A 15,779-nucleotide genomic window follows, 5' to 3' on the forward strand; every position below is an offset into this window, starting at 1 on the left:
GAGGGTTGTAGTCTACGACGGTTGTACACAAGAGTGGCGGAAGCTTCACCTATCTTAGGGTGACGATGATCTAGGTGTTCATTGAAGTGTTAAGATATTGGACGTATAAACTTCGTTGAATGCAAAGGTGCCCTGTTTGTATGAATTTGTGGCATCTCGATTATTTCAAGTTTGGAATTAAAAGACTGGCAGCCTAAGGGAATTTTAAATTTTATTTGATTTTGTTTGTAATTGGCCTTCCGAGGGCTTCGGAAAGCACATCGTGATTGTGAGGCTGCGCACATACCGCTCGTTGGCGGCATTAAAAAGTCGGCCTCGCGCCACAAGTAAATACATTTTAGCATATACGGTCGGTTTCTGTTATATATGTGTATATACTGATATCCTAATTCTGAATACATCCTACACTTTAAAACAAGTGAAACTTCTAATGTATTACACAGGTTACACTTTCTTTCGCCTATAAGAGGTTTGGCCCATCTCCCAACTTATACATGTAACCAATATAAAGTGCATCTCGATTTAGAAACACGTATTTGAAATTGTGTGATTATGAACAAATCTGAAAACGTCAGACACGTTAAATGGCAATGTTTTTAATATAAATTAGCTCTGCGGGAGTTGAACAATCGCTCATTCCAGTTTTGAATTAAATTATAATTTCATCTTTGTTTAACATCTTAGATAACTGCCTTATCATTTCTGAAATCTTGATAAAAAACAATACCTCGTAAACCCTAAATTACAAAGCCAGTCCTAAAGTAATGAACACCAGTGGATGTTATTTAGATGAACATTGCAATAATTAGCCAACATGTAATACATGTTTTATGAACAAAGATGCAGATATACACGTTCAATGGACATACCACTAGCCAAGCCCAACACTTTACTGCCATACTTTTAAATTTTCATGATAAGTCTATGGACAAGTTTTAATAGGTTGCTTTCAGAAATATCGGTAAATTAAAAGGCAAAAATATTCAGTTTAACAAAAGCCTTGAATGTTTGTCCTGTAAACGTAGTGTGTGCTTCTGAACACGAACAACCGGGCGTAAAAACAATTCCGATATAGTTTATTTTACTATCACTATCAACGCGTTAATTTTTAAATAAACTTGTGTATGTGTTTGTCGCTCTCCTTTTCTTAAAATCAAGAGTTTTGTTTTACCAGTATGTACAATAAGTTTCCAGATCTGACAATAAAATTGGAATAAATCTAAGCCTTTGTGTAATTTTTCTGCTGTGTTACCGAAAATAATCATATAATCTGCATACAGTAAAAGGTCGTGGATACGGTGTCCGCCTAGCGACCAGGAGGTCTCGAAATCGATCCTCACTGTGGGCGCGCTCTTAAGATCTCCCTGAAAGACACCAAGTACGGGTTCTACTAAGGAAACGGGCTAGGGAGGATTCAATAAGCCTTTTGCTTTTGATGCAACTAAAATAAATAGGTTTAAACACTAGTAAAGGGAAACATTTCAAAGCTATTAACACCCAAAGCGTATATTCCTTTGATGAACACATCTGATTATAAGTCATTTCAATACACCAAACATAAAACTGGGGACAAACAAATACCCTGACTCACTCCAAGTGTAACTATCACTTAATTCGTAACGAGGATAAACTTATGAACTTATTTGCATTATACATCGACCTCAATATATATAGTATAAGACTTCGAATAGTTATTTGTATCAATATTTACCAAAATGCCGTAGTACAAATCTACAAAATGTGAACTATACCATATTACACAACAATAGTATCAACTGTGCTAATTTGAGACATGAATCGCGCATGGACCTGTGTTTATATATGGTAACTTTCTGCTATAGAGATTATAATTATTTCATATGTTTGGTCAATAGTTTTCTTAGAGTACTTAGCAGTGTGATACTTTAATAATTATTTACTTCGTTAGCACCGTCTTTCTTGTGCAAAGAAATCACGAGACCAGTTGACGATGCCGTGGGGAAATACCCTTAAGTAAATGTATTATTCAATAGCGAATGTAAATTTGGTGAAAGTATACTTAAGTAAGCATAAGTAGGGAAGTATAAACAATTCACTTTAATATAAATCGGGGCCCGCACTCTTGTTTGGGCTTATTTCGACTTATTTCGGTAATAGCCACTTTAATTTTCTGTATTTGTATAAATCTGCCACGAGTATTTAATTCTTCAAACATAACACTTCACTCATTGTGTTTATAACTTTTCACAAAATGCGTTACGTCGTTATCAGGAGTAAAAAACACGCTATCTGGGTTATAAATAATTTCAAATAATTCAAAAACTCATCCTAGTTACGCTTGATATTGTTAGCCAGCAGACTGTTTAACATTTTCCTCTACAATTTGGCATTCTTTAATATTGCAAATTCAAATTGATTGATATGATTGCTTTTATAAAATCTTAGTTTAGCTTGCTTGATACAAGTTGTAAATTCAGATCTAATTTTAATTAATTACAACCGACAATGATCTGTTTTATGTGTCCTGCATAAGCTTATCAAAGGTCGATCTTTTTTCTGAGCACTTAGAAGTAAACCATCTTTTGCTATGACTTGACCCAGCATAATGTTCAGTTTGCGTTGTTAGTTTTTGCTTTAATAAAAGTAAATGCTTCAATGTGCACACATACAATGTTATCATCTGATTTAAAAACCAAAAACAATCATTCTTTATCTAAACATGCATCCTTATTAAAGCAATTATTCTACACAAGGATCTTCTCCAAGTTGTCGAGTTTGCATATAGATTATTAAATAAAAAATATTCTAACCCGTTTAAATGTAAACATGTTAACACTTCACTACTTAAAATGGATCAGTTATTTCAATGCTATCAGGAGGCATGCGTATAGGGGACTGCGTAAAAATGAGTTTAGTTTAAACTGACTTACAAAATTGCGTCGTTTGCGTGATTTTCGTAAAGGAAACGCATGTGTTTTCACCCAGTAAGTCCATTCATATTAATATTTCCTTTAAATATATACGCCCTTTCAGGAAAATAACATATTCGTGATTTGTGCTATATTGTTCTGTACACATACGCATGCAAATACTTTGTTTAATAGGAGAAGAAAATATTTGAACGTTCAAATTCCGGAAGGTCGCGTAATTAAAACACAGTTTTGGGAACGGTTTTCCTATAATAACGTTTCTATTCCGACGTTTACGATCTCGAAAAAAACGAGGGAAAAGAACGAGTTAACCACACACACCGTAGAGCCGAACGGACGTCTTCATTTACAATTATTATAAATATAAAGTGACTTACCGAGTGAAAAAGCACAATTTCCTTACGAAAATATAAACACAATGCCATAGTGTACGTAAGTTCCAACTAACCTCGTTTAAACGCAGTCAGCATCCGTATACGCATGCCTTCCCCCCATGGCTAGTACGCCTATATAAACATGTGTTTTCTGTTTAATTAGCACTAGTGCTGCTACTGTCAGGTCGCATATGACGACAGTACTTGGCGCTTATATATCACAGATGTCTTTTAAACTAGACTGCGTATGGCCGCACTAGTTGGCTTTTGACATTGCCACATTAAGTTCCAGAGTTCCACGCACTTTCGCTGATTGCGACAATACTGGGCTAACAAATTGCACCGTTCATCTCCACACCAGGTCGCGTCTGGACTCAACAAAAGTAACACCGCTGATTTCCGTAATTAAAAATATACGTCCCCCCGATCACAGAAGTTGGCTTTTTAAATTTCCCAATTGATCCCCAAACATGGTCGCCTATGGGCAAAGAAGTTGGGTATTTAAATTGCATAATTGATCATTATGCCTACAGAAGAAAGCAATTTGAAACGCCTCTACTGTAGCCATAAGCAACCAGGCATGGATATACATTGCTCATGAAGTGCTGTTGCCATGTGCGACCAGAAGTTGATTTAAATGTTGCTATTCAAAAGATGACTGCTTAGGCCCTAATCCACGGTACATTTGAATACTCATCTACTGTAGCCATAGTTGACCATGTATCAAGATCAATTGAGCTATTTAAAGAATAAAGTAATTTGGCCAAAGGCGACCAGGCGCCGATATAAATGCTGCTTTTTAAGTAGCAAGCTGATCTGGCTTTAAGCAACCAGGCGTTGTTATCAATTGTGTAATGTAAATTTCCAACTACTGTTGCCATAGTCGGCCTTACCTAAAGAACTAAAGAATCTTATTGCTATTAAAATGGATATCTTCTGCTACTACGTGCGACCTGGCGTTGATATCAATTTGTCAATTTCCATACCCAACTACTTGAGCCATTGGCGTCCTGGCAAGCATTATATTGGTGATATTTAAAATCTCGCAATGCGGCCATATGCGACAAGGCGTGGATATCATCGGTGCTATTTAAATAGCAAATTACTGTTGTCATATGTGACCAGGTGTGAAAATCAACGCTGCTGTGACCTACTTTTATTTTATTAACATACACATACATACAAAGAAGAGTCTCGAACAAAACATCACATTTTAAATTAATAGTCAATGTTACCTATAGTTCATCGATACCATTGAATTACACCCGTCCGTGTATTTTATATCCGTATAAATATGCATGTAAATGATTTATATCAATAAAACGCAAATGTGTTAAATGCTTTCATGCATAGCGATCTATTAAGAAATCTATTTTTATACATCTCTCATTGTATGAGCAAGCATGGCCGAGTGGTTTAAACGATTTTTATTCCAGGGGCAGTGGTTAGAGCCCAGTTGATGGTAAATTTTTGTTTCTTTAATTTTATAATTGTTTTTTACAGCTCATCTGAGCACAACGTGTTCATAGTGAGCTTTTGTGATCGCCTTTTGTCCATCGTCCGTCGTCCGTTGTCCGTCGTTCGTTGTGCGACGTCAACATTTGCGCCTTGTTCGCTCTCTAGAGGCCACATTTTATTGTCCAATCTTCATGAAATTTAGTCAGAAGATTGGTTTCAATGATATCTTGGATAAGTTGAAAATGGTTACGTTTTCTTGAAAAACATGGCTGCCAAGGGGCGGGGCATTTTTCCGTATATGGCTATATATGGCTATAGCAAAATCTTGTTATCAGTCTAGAGGCCACATTTTTTGTCTGATCCTCATAAAACTCGGTCAGAAGATTCATCCCAATAATATCTTGGACGAGTTCGAAAATGATGGCGGTTGGTTGAAAAACATGGCCACCACGGGGCGGGGCATTTTTCCTTATATGGCTATAGTAAAAGCTTGTTAACACTCTAGTTTAATGGAGCTTCTAAGATCAATGTTTACATTTATCAATATTAAGCATTTTATGACAAACTGTGAAAAGGTCCATTTAAGATGTTTATTAAAAAATGCCACAAGGTAAAAAATTAGAACTCATTGGTTTATTAATTGATCAGCAAAGTTTTCTTTAAATTTAACTTTCTATTTTATTTATTTGTGCAAAATTATTAAATTGATAAAAGTCGTGATGTACGTAATTTGTATATATATTAAGCAGAATTATTAACTGCGATAGTCTCTAATTATTTCAATATGGAATGGCAATATACATTTGACATTTTTTAATTATTTGTATTGCTATCACCATGAATGTATATTTATTTTGTCATGAACATTGCTTGAAAACTATTAGTGATATAGACTTGAAACTTCATATGCAAAAATATCCTTGAGAAGAAGTGCAGTGCAAAGGAACCAAGTTTTAATGCTTTGCTTGCCTTTTGTCTGGAGCATAACTTGAAGTTTTAAGTGATATTAACTTGTTACTCCATAGGCTGAAGGAAATCATTGAGAAAAGGTGCTGTATAACAGAACAATAACACTACCTTGCACACTGTGTAATTGTCCTTTGTAAGTTTTAATGCTTGGATTCTGTCTGTAGCTTTACATGGAAAGTATTACCTAATTTTGTGATAAGTGTTCATCAGCGCGGTATCCGTGTCCTATGGACACATCTATTTTAATTTGAAACTGTCTGAGACAACTTGGTTTGAAAAGTTATATATGAATACTGGATTGTGTTAACTGAGTTCAGTCACTGGTAAAAAATGCCACTTCTTTAACCGATCATTTCGTATTAAGTTTGGAATGTGATCAGTCGTAAATTAGTCTAAAATTAACATTAAGTTTCTGGTATTTATTGTTTGTCAAGTATTGTGTTGATCTACTATTTTAGCGTTTTACATTTCACAGATATTACATATAAATGAATATACATTTAAATTATTTACCAAACGTATTACAAGTGTAATTCAACGAAATGGTATAATCCAAGCTGAACGTCCAATATCTTTTCGAGCTGAAAACAAGTTTCACATTGTTCTTGTTTGGTATAAATACAAATTATTATTACTCATGCAATATAAATTATTCTTACTTACGCAACTAACCATACTGAAATAGTGCTGTTAAATTACGTACCTGAGGTCGTTAATTTAGATTGGGTGTACACCGATGACAGTCTGGATGAACAAAGGTCTTTAGAACACACACTTTATTTTGTTTGATATCAACGTGTTTAATATTCGAGCTCTCGTTGTCAAAAGATATAATGAGCCGGCCTTTGGGTTTAAAAGACCTAGCAGCGTATTATCAATAGATCGTTACTGCAAGTACAATTTATATTCTGTCAGTTATTATCAAGTGATTTCCAATATCTACGTTTACATAACGCATTCCTTAAGTGACAAATTGGATTTGCTTTATACCGAAACGGTGATTTATCGGCAACGCGGGAAGCTTCACGTTGGTCTTAGACTAAGACGCAATTTAAAAAGATAGCGGTGCGAGCAGAACGCAGTTAGCGACAGACATATTTCAGAAATGAAGTACCCTGATTCAAATGAATATACGCCAGAAACTAGCAAATTTTAGACTAACTTTTGACTCATTATGTTCAAATTTTAAAATAAAACGCATTGTGTCTATGCTATTATTTAGTGCGTGTCATGAATTGCGGATATGTAACATTATATCTTTTTACAATTTACAGTTATTGAATATACATGATTAACATTTACATTCGTTACCAAAATGTATTACAATTATACTCGCAGGAAATCGTACAAACAACTATGCACGTCTAATATATATATCAAACTTAAAGAAAGTTTCACATTTATAATTGTTATAAATACATCTTGTTCTTACTTATTGAAATAGCTATACTTAATTAGTAATAAGTTACATACCTGAGGTCGCTAATTAAGATTAGGTCTGTACCGATGCCCGTCTAGACGCAGAAAGGTCTGTATATGTTTATACATTTTTCAACTGATTACATTTAACACTCACTTCATATAAAAAAGTAACATTTTTACACCCCAAAGCTTTATCAATAAAAACATTCGTTAAACATGATTTGAACTCCAAGCTTGAAACTATCATTGCGTAGGCCACACTACCAATGCGTTCATCGATAGGTAAGGCTAAACTGTGTATCCACAAAAAGAAAGATGATTTTGACACTCGTTGGATTGGTCATAGTCGACACGTGATAAATATACGTTATTTGATTGGTCGCTTGATAATCCATTTCGTTCTGACCATATTTGGAAATACGTTCAATACGTCGATGTATAAAAATAGATTTCTAAATAGATCGCTATGCATGAAAGCATTTAACACATTTGCGTTTTATTGATATTAATCATTTACATGCATGTTTATACGGATATAAAATACACGGACGGGTGCAACTCAATTTTATCGATGAACTATTGTTAACATTGACTATTAATTTAAAATGTGATGTTTTGTTCGAGACTCTTCTTTGCCAATATGTATGTGTATGTTCATAAAATAAAAGTAGTTCACAGCAGCGTTGATTTTCACACCTGGTCACATATGACAACAGTAACTTGCTATTTAAATAGCACCGATGATATCCACGCCATTTCGCATATGGCCGCATTGCGAGATTTGAAATATCACCAATATAATGCTTGCCAGGACGCCAATGGCTCAAGTAGTTGGGTTTGGAAATTGACAAATTGATATCAACGCCAGGTCGCACGTAGTAGCAGGAGATGTCCATTTTAATAGCAATAAGATTCGTTAGTTCTTTAGGTAAGGCCGACTATGGCAACAGTAGTTGGAAATTTACATTACACAATTGATAACAACGCCTGGTTGCTTAAAGCCAGATCAGCTTGCTACTTAAAAAGCAGCATTTATATCGGCGCCTGGTCGCCTTTGGCCAAATTACTTTATTCTTTAAATAGCTCAATTGATCTTGATGCATGGTCAACTATAGCTACAGTAGATGAGTATTCAAATGTACCGTGGATTAGGGCCTAAGCTGTCATCTTTTGCATAGCTTTATTTAAATCAACTTCTGGTCCCACATGGCCACAGCACTTCATGAGCAATGTATATCCATGCCTGGTTGCTTATGGCTACAGTAGAGGCGTTTCAAATTGCTTTCTTCTGTAGGCGTAATGATCAATTATGCAATTTAAATACCCAACTTCTTTGGCCATAGGCGACCATGTTTGGGGATCAATTGGGAAATTTAAAAAGCCAACTTCTGTGGTCGGGGGGACGTATATTTTTAATTACGGAAATCAGCGGTGCTACTTTTGTTGAGTCCATACGCAACCTGGCGTGGAGATGAACGGTGCAATGTGTTAGCCCAGTATTGTCGCAATCAACGAAAGTGTGTGGAACTCTGGAACTTAATGTGGTAATGTCAAAAGCCAACTAGTGCGGTCATACGCAGTGTTGTTTAAAAGACATCTGTGATATATAAGAGCCAAGTACTGTCGTCATATGCGACCTGACATTAGCAGCACTAGTGCTAATTAAACAGAAAACACATGGTTATATAGGCGTACTAGCCATGGGGGGGGGGGGGGCATGCGTATACGGATGCTGACTGCGTTTAAACGAGGTTAGTTGGAACTGACGTACACAATGGCATCGTGTTTATATTTTCGTAAGGAAAGTGTGCATTTTCACTCGGTAAGTCACTTTATATTTATATTAATTGTAAATGAATACGTCCGTTCGGCTCTACGGTGTGTATGGTTAACTCGTTCTTTTCCCTCGTTTTTTTCGAGATCGTAAACGTCGGAATAGAAACGTTATTATAGGAAAACCGTTCCCAAATCTGTGTTTTAATTACGCGACCTTCCGGAATTTGAACGATCAAAAATCATCTTCTCCTATAAAACAAATTATGTGCATGCGTATGTGTACAGAACAATATAGCACAAATCACGAATATGTTATTTTCCTGAAAGGGCGTATATATTTAAAAGAAATATTAATATGAATGGACTTACTGGGTGGAAATACATGCGTTTCCTTTACAAAAATCACGCAAACGACGCCATTTTATAAGTCAGTTCAAACTCAATTCATTTTAACGCAGTCCCCTATACGCATGCCTACTGATAGCATTCAAATAACTGATCCAATTTAAATAGTGAAGTGTTTACATGTTTACATTTTAACGGGTTAGAATATTTTCTATTTAATAATCTATATGCAAACTCGACAACTTGTAGAAGATCCTTGGATAGATTTATTGCTTTAATAAGGAATGCATGTTTAGATAAAGAATGATTGTTTTTGGTTTTTAAATCACATGATAACATTTTCGGTGTGCACATTGAAGCATTTAACTTTATTAAAGCAAAAACTGACAACGCAAACTGAACATTATGCTGGGTCAAGTCATAACAAAAGATGGTTTACTTCTAAGTGCTCAGAAAAAAGATCGACCTTTGTAAAGCCTATGCAGGACAAATAAATCAGATAATTGTCGGTTGTTATTAATTTATATTAGAACTGAGTTTACAAATTGTATCAAGCAAGCTAAACTAAGATTTTATAAAAGCAATCATATCAATCAATTTGAATTTGCGATATTAAAGAATGCCAAATTGTAGAGGAAAATGTTAAACAGTCTGATGGCTAACAATATCAAGCGTAACTAGGATGAGTTTTTGAATTATTTGAAATTATTAATAACCCAGAAAGCGTGTTTTTTACTCCTGATAGCGACGTTACGCATTTTGTGAAAAGTTATAAACACAATGAGTGAAGTGTTATGTTTGAAGAAATTTAATACGCATAGCGCGTTAATACAAATACAGAAAATGAAAGTGGCTACTACCGAAATAAGTCGAAATAAGCCCAAACAAGAGTGCGGGCCCCATTTATATTAAAGTGAATTGTGTATACTTCCTTACTTATGCTTACTTAAGTATACTTTCACCAAATTAACATTCGCTATTAAATAATACATTTACTTAAAGGTATTTCCCCACGCCATCTTCAACTGGTCTCGTGATTCCTTTGCACAAGAAAGACAGTGCTAACGAAGTAAATAATTATTAAAGTATCACACTGCTAAGAACTCTAAGAAAACTATTGACCAAACATATGAAATAATTATAATCTCTATAGCAGAAAGTTACCATATATAAACACAGGTCCATGCGCGATTCATGTCTCAAATTAGCACAGTTGATACTATTGTTGTGTAATATGGTATAGTTCACATTTTGTAGATTTGTACTACGGCATTTTGCTATAAATTGATACAAATAACTATTCGAGGTTTTATACTATATATAATGGGTTCGATGTATTATGCAAATATGTGCAAAAGTATATCCTTGTTACGAATTATGCGATAGTTACACTTGGAGTGAGTCAGGGTAATTGTTTGTTCCCAGTTTTATGTTTGGTGTATTGAAATGACTTATAATCAGATGTGTTCATCAAAGGAATATACGCTTTGGATGTTAATAGCTTTGAAAAGTTTCCCTTTACTAGTGTTTAAACCTATTTATTTTAGTTGCATCAAAAGCAAAAGGCTTATTGAATCCTCCCTAGCCCGTTTCCTTAGTAGAACCCGTACTTGGTGTCTTTCAGGGAGATCTTAAGAGCGCGCCCACAGTGAGGATCGATTTCGAGACCTCCTGGTGGCTAGGCGGACACCGTATCCACGACCTTTTACTTTATGCAGATTTTATGATTATTTTCGGTAACACAGCAGAAAAATTACACAAAGGCTTAGATTTATTCCAATTTTATTGTCAGATCTGGAAACTTATTGTATATACTGGTAAAACAAAACTCATGATTTTAAGAAAAGGAGAGCGACAAACATATACACAAGTTTATTTACAAATTAACGCGTTGATAGTGAAAGTAAAATAAACTATATCGGAATTGTTTTACGCCCGGGTGTTCGTGTTCAAAAGCACACACTACGTTTACAGGACAAACATTCAAAGCTTTTGTTAAACTGAATATTTTTGCCTTTTAATTTACCGATATTTCTGAAAGCAATCTATTTAAACTTGTCCATAGACTAATCATGCAAATTTAAAAGTATGGCTCGAAGGATTACCTTGACCTTTCATCACTCAAAATGGCAGCTCCATGAGATACACATGCATGCCAAACATCAAGTTGATATCTGAAGCGACATAGAAGTTATGAGCATTTTTCGCAACCTAAATGAGAAACATAATTGCAAAGTGTGACGGAAAGACAGACAGACAGACAGAACCACCGACAGACCGATCACTTCACGCCCTCCTTCGGGGGCATAATAAAATGCCCATAATATTACATTAACTAACAGCATTATAATGAACGTATTGGGTGCATAATTTATAAGCACGTGCAGATAGCCACGTGCAGTATCCTTTTTTTAAGGGGTCAAGATATTGCAAAACTAGCACCGGATTCGGTTTCAGGGAGACAAAATCACATATATTGGACTATGTTATTCTTTTATTTCACTGGAATTTCAGGTATACTGGATTTTGAGCTTCTGTTAAAAGTGTGCTGCATTCTTATCGAATTTTACCATTTAAAGTTTAAACTCAGTAATTCTTTAACAGGTCAAGATATCAGAAAATTAACACCGGATTCGGATTCAGCGAGCCAAATTCATATAGATTTCACTTTCTTATTGTTTGATTTCGATGGAGCGAACGAGCAAGAGAGCGAGCGTATTTTGGTTTTGGACGTAAATAGGACGTCATTAAGAAAATGGTGCTTATGCAAAGCATATATTGATTATAACATTTTTATCTTTTATTATAAAAAAATTCAAACTTTTAAACAACACTATAAACAGTTTATGTTTTAAAAAAAAATGTGAAAAAAATTGTTTTATGATACAAATGTATTTTTTGAAAAACAAAAAAAAAAAATTTATTAACTTTTTTATTTTTTAGCTTTTAAAAAAAATAATTCAAACTTGTTTACAACACTTATAATAAACTGTTTATGTTTTATTAGCATTGTTGTATTTCAAGCATAAATAAAAAAAGTTATAAATGTTTTTTTTCCATTATGCTACTCATATCTAATGCAGATATTACTGCGTACACTTTCCACCAGAGTAGACAATGTTAACAAGGACTTGGGTTTTCAAGTGCGTGGGAAAATTATAAAGATCACGACCTCTATATGCATGAAAACAGCTGTTCAATCTGCTGAGGGTTGACCTAGTAATCATAGGGATGTAAACAGATGGGCTATAAAATCATGTACGGGAAAAATGTGCACAATTATTCAACATGCGTGCGTGCGTGCGAGCGAGCGAGCGTGCGTGCATGCTTTGTATATACATAAATATATATTATGACTGACGATGCCTCATAATTAATGAAACGCCTCAAAAAGACTGACCACACACACACATACATATTACATTACATACATCATACATACATACAGACAGACATACAACAACGATACAGCATACATTCGACATACAGAAGACACACATACAGACAGACGTACAACAGACAGACAGCAGACACAGACAGACAGACAGACATACAGACAGACAGACAGACAGACAGACAGACAGACAGACAGACAGACAGACAGACAGACAGACAGACAGACAGACAGACAGACAGACAGACAGACAGACAGACAGACAACAAAGACAGACAGACAGACAGACAGACAGACAGACAGACAGACAGACAGAAACAGACAGACAGACAGAAGACAGACAGACAGACAGAAGACAGACATACAGACAGACAGAAGACACAACAGACAGAAAGACAGACAGACAGACAGAAAGACAGACAGACAGACAGACAGACAGACAGAAAGACAGACAGACAGACAGAAAGACAGACAGACAGACAGACAGACAGACAGACAGACAGACAGACAGACAGACAGACAGACAGACAGACAGACAGACAGACAGACAGACAGACAGACAGACAGACAGACAGACAGACAGACAGACAGACAGACAGACAGACAGACAGACAGACAGACAGACAGACAGACAGACAGACAGACAGACAGACAGACAGACAGAAGACAGACAACAGACAGACAGACAGACAGAACAGACAGACAGACAGACAGACAGACATACAGACAGACAGACAGACAGACAGACAGACATACAGACAGACATACAGACAGACAGACAGACAGACAGACAGACAGACAGACAGACAGACAGACATACAGACAGACAGACAGACAGACAGACATACAGACAACAGACAGACAGACAGACAGACATACAGACAGACATACAGACATACAGACATACAGACAGACATACAGACATACAGACAGACAGACAGACAGACAGACAGACATACATACAGACATACAGACAGACATACAGACATACATACATACATACATACAACACATACATACATACATACATACATACATACATACATACATACATACATACATACATACATACATACATACATACATACATACATACATACATACATACATACATACATACATACATACATACATACATACATACACCTATATTGCCCCCAAAAAGAGTATTGAGGGTATAATAATGTGGGGGTGGCAACACTTGCATTGTGATACATAATAATTTATCACAAACTGACAAACGAGTAAGTAATTAAAATAAAACTTTACATATCTATTAAAAGTGGACAAAGTATAACCACAATATATATCAGACAAAGGATTCAAGTTTCTGAAATGATGTTGGATGAAATGTTAAGAATATCATAGAATGTATTGTAAAGCATTAAAAGTACATTCGTATGCATATGTGCCCACAAACACTTACTATAGGCCTCTTCAAAGCAAAGAAATTGTAACAAAATGCCTGGAAATTAGGGTTTTCTCACGAAAAAGAATTATAAAGAAGCTGCTCACATAAGGTTCCCTGGTCTTCTCCAGATGGTATCCATGTTTTCCCAACAAGGTCATTAAAAACTCAAATTTCCCCACAAGAAATAGGTTTCTGGAGAAACCCTGCTGAGAGGTTATGGCAGACATGTGTAAGTTTGTATATATCCTTTAATTATTGTAGTGACTTGCAAATTAAAGCAGTTTTTCTCCCCTAAATGCCTCAACATTGCCCATTTTGCCTGATCTTCTACTTAAGGAAGCCACATTTCGCTCATTTTTTAAAGAAAATTTGTCAGGATTTTGTCTACATGTAGGCCAATACCTTTGTTATCAATGTTAATACACAGTTGTTTTAAATTGGACTTTGATTTTTTTTTTCTTTCCAATTTACTAACCATGTGTTAGTTCATGCTAAAATACACAACGCTGCTCGAATGGTATTACGCTGCTCACAAGGTATCCGGTTTTCTGGGGTGGTTAAGTAAACAACAGATTGCTTAAAACAAACAATCATAATACACAACTTATTTTACTGTAGAAAAAATCGAGGCAACCAAAAAACAAGTATGGGCGACCTCACAGTGGTTTTTTACGGCTCATTTTGGGGCCGAAAAAGGGCCCCATTCCCAATGCCAAAAGTATATATTTTTTCCAAATGGAAGTAAGATAATCTCAACCCAAAGTCATTTTTGAGCATTTTTTTTATTTCTCAATGATGCCATTTGATGAAAAATAACCAAAATTTTACTTATAGTTATAATGTTATTTTACTCTAACATGATAGCATCATAAAAGCAAAATTATAATTTTACCAATTTAGTAAAAATGTCATTACTAAGTATTCCCAATTCAATGGGCCAGGGCCCCATTCCCAAAATGGAGGAAAAAAAAACACTGCCTCATTTTGTACTCTGGTGGCCCTGCAGGGCGACTTGCTTTTAGCAATATTTTATACCCCTGAGATGGATATGTCTTCTGTTTGCGTGTAACATGAGTTATTTTAAATTAATTTGTTGCAAGAAAATATTATTTTTCATTTGCCGAATACTGAGAAATTGTACTTCTTTGTATTTGAATATAAACCTTTACCTGTCCTTCTTACATATGATCATGCTGTTAGGCTAGCTTTTAGCAAGGAAGTTAGAGTGTAGGGTTACCACTTATCCCTTTTAGCGTTGGAACCGAATTTTGAAGGCTTTTGCAAACAGTTTGGATCCAGATGAGACACCACAGAACGTGGCGTCTCATCAGGATCCAAACTGTTTGCTATTCTGGTCTTTGAAAAAAAGTGAAGAAAATGAAGATTTTAGAGATTCAGCAGACGACATTTTAGCAAACAACAAATTTCCCAGCATGCAAATGGTTAGGAGACCCATCTTCAATCTCCCATTGGAGCTCAGGATTTCTGGACTTTTGATCAACTTGACTCAATGAATTAGGAATGCTTGGAAAATTGTACCAATTATACAATGTTCTTATGTATTTTCAAGCTTAAACGTTAAATAAAATATACATTAAAACAGACATTCAAAGACAACATGATACGGCAGTTTAAAAGGTGCAGACTGCGTCCCACTGAACTGTATTTCACCACCTGGGACCTTGTGAGTCCAGAATTAGTTATTAATCCATGTTGTTAAA

General features: G+C 35.4%; 3 protein-coding genes across 6 annotated transcripts in view; 2 read left to right on the forward strand and 1 right to left on the reverse strand.

The window, feature by feature from the left end:
• LOC127847037 (uncharacterized) overlaps positions 1–7,414 on the reverse strand; it is a 57,532-nt gene extending 50,118 nt beyond the window's left edge. For all 4 annotated transcript variants that reach the window (XM_052378562.1, XM_052378561.1, XM_052378559.1 and 1 more), the window contains exon 1: positions 7,184–7,414. The gene's annotated coding sequence lies outside the window, so the exon portion shown is untranslated. The remainder of the gene's footprint in view (positions 1–7,183) is intronic.
• The window catches only part of LOC127847042 (protein D2-like), a 148,171-nt gene that overhangs the window by 124,441 nt on the left and 7,951 nt on the right, over positions 1–15,779 (forward strand). The window lies entirely within an intron of this gene.
• LOC127847040 (uncharacterized) overlaps positions 1–15,779 on the forward strand; it is a 158,550-nt gene that overhangs the window by 91,867 nt on the left and 50,904 nt on the right. The gene's annotated exons all lie outside the window — the stretch shown is intronic.

The sequence above is a fragment of the Dreissena polymorpha genome, chromosome 10 (assembly GCF_020536995.1).
Source record: "Dreissena polymorpha isolate Duluth1 chromosome 10, UMN_Dpol_1.0, whole genome shotgun sequence".
NCBI classification, from domain to species: Eukaryota; Metazoa; Mollusca; class Bivalvia; order Myida; family Dreissenidae; genus Dreissena; species Dreissena polymorpha.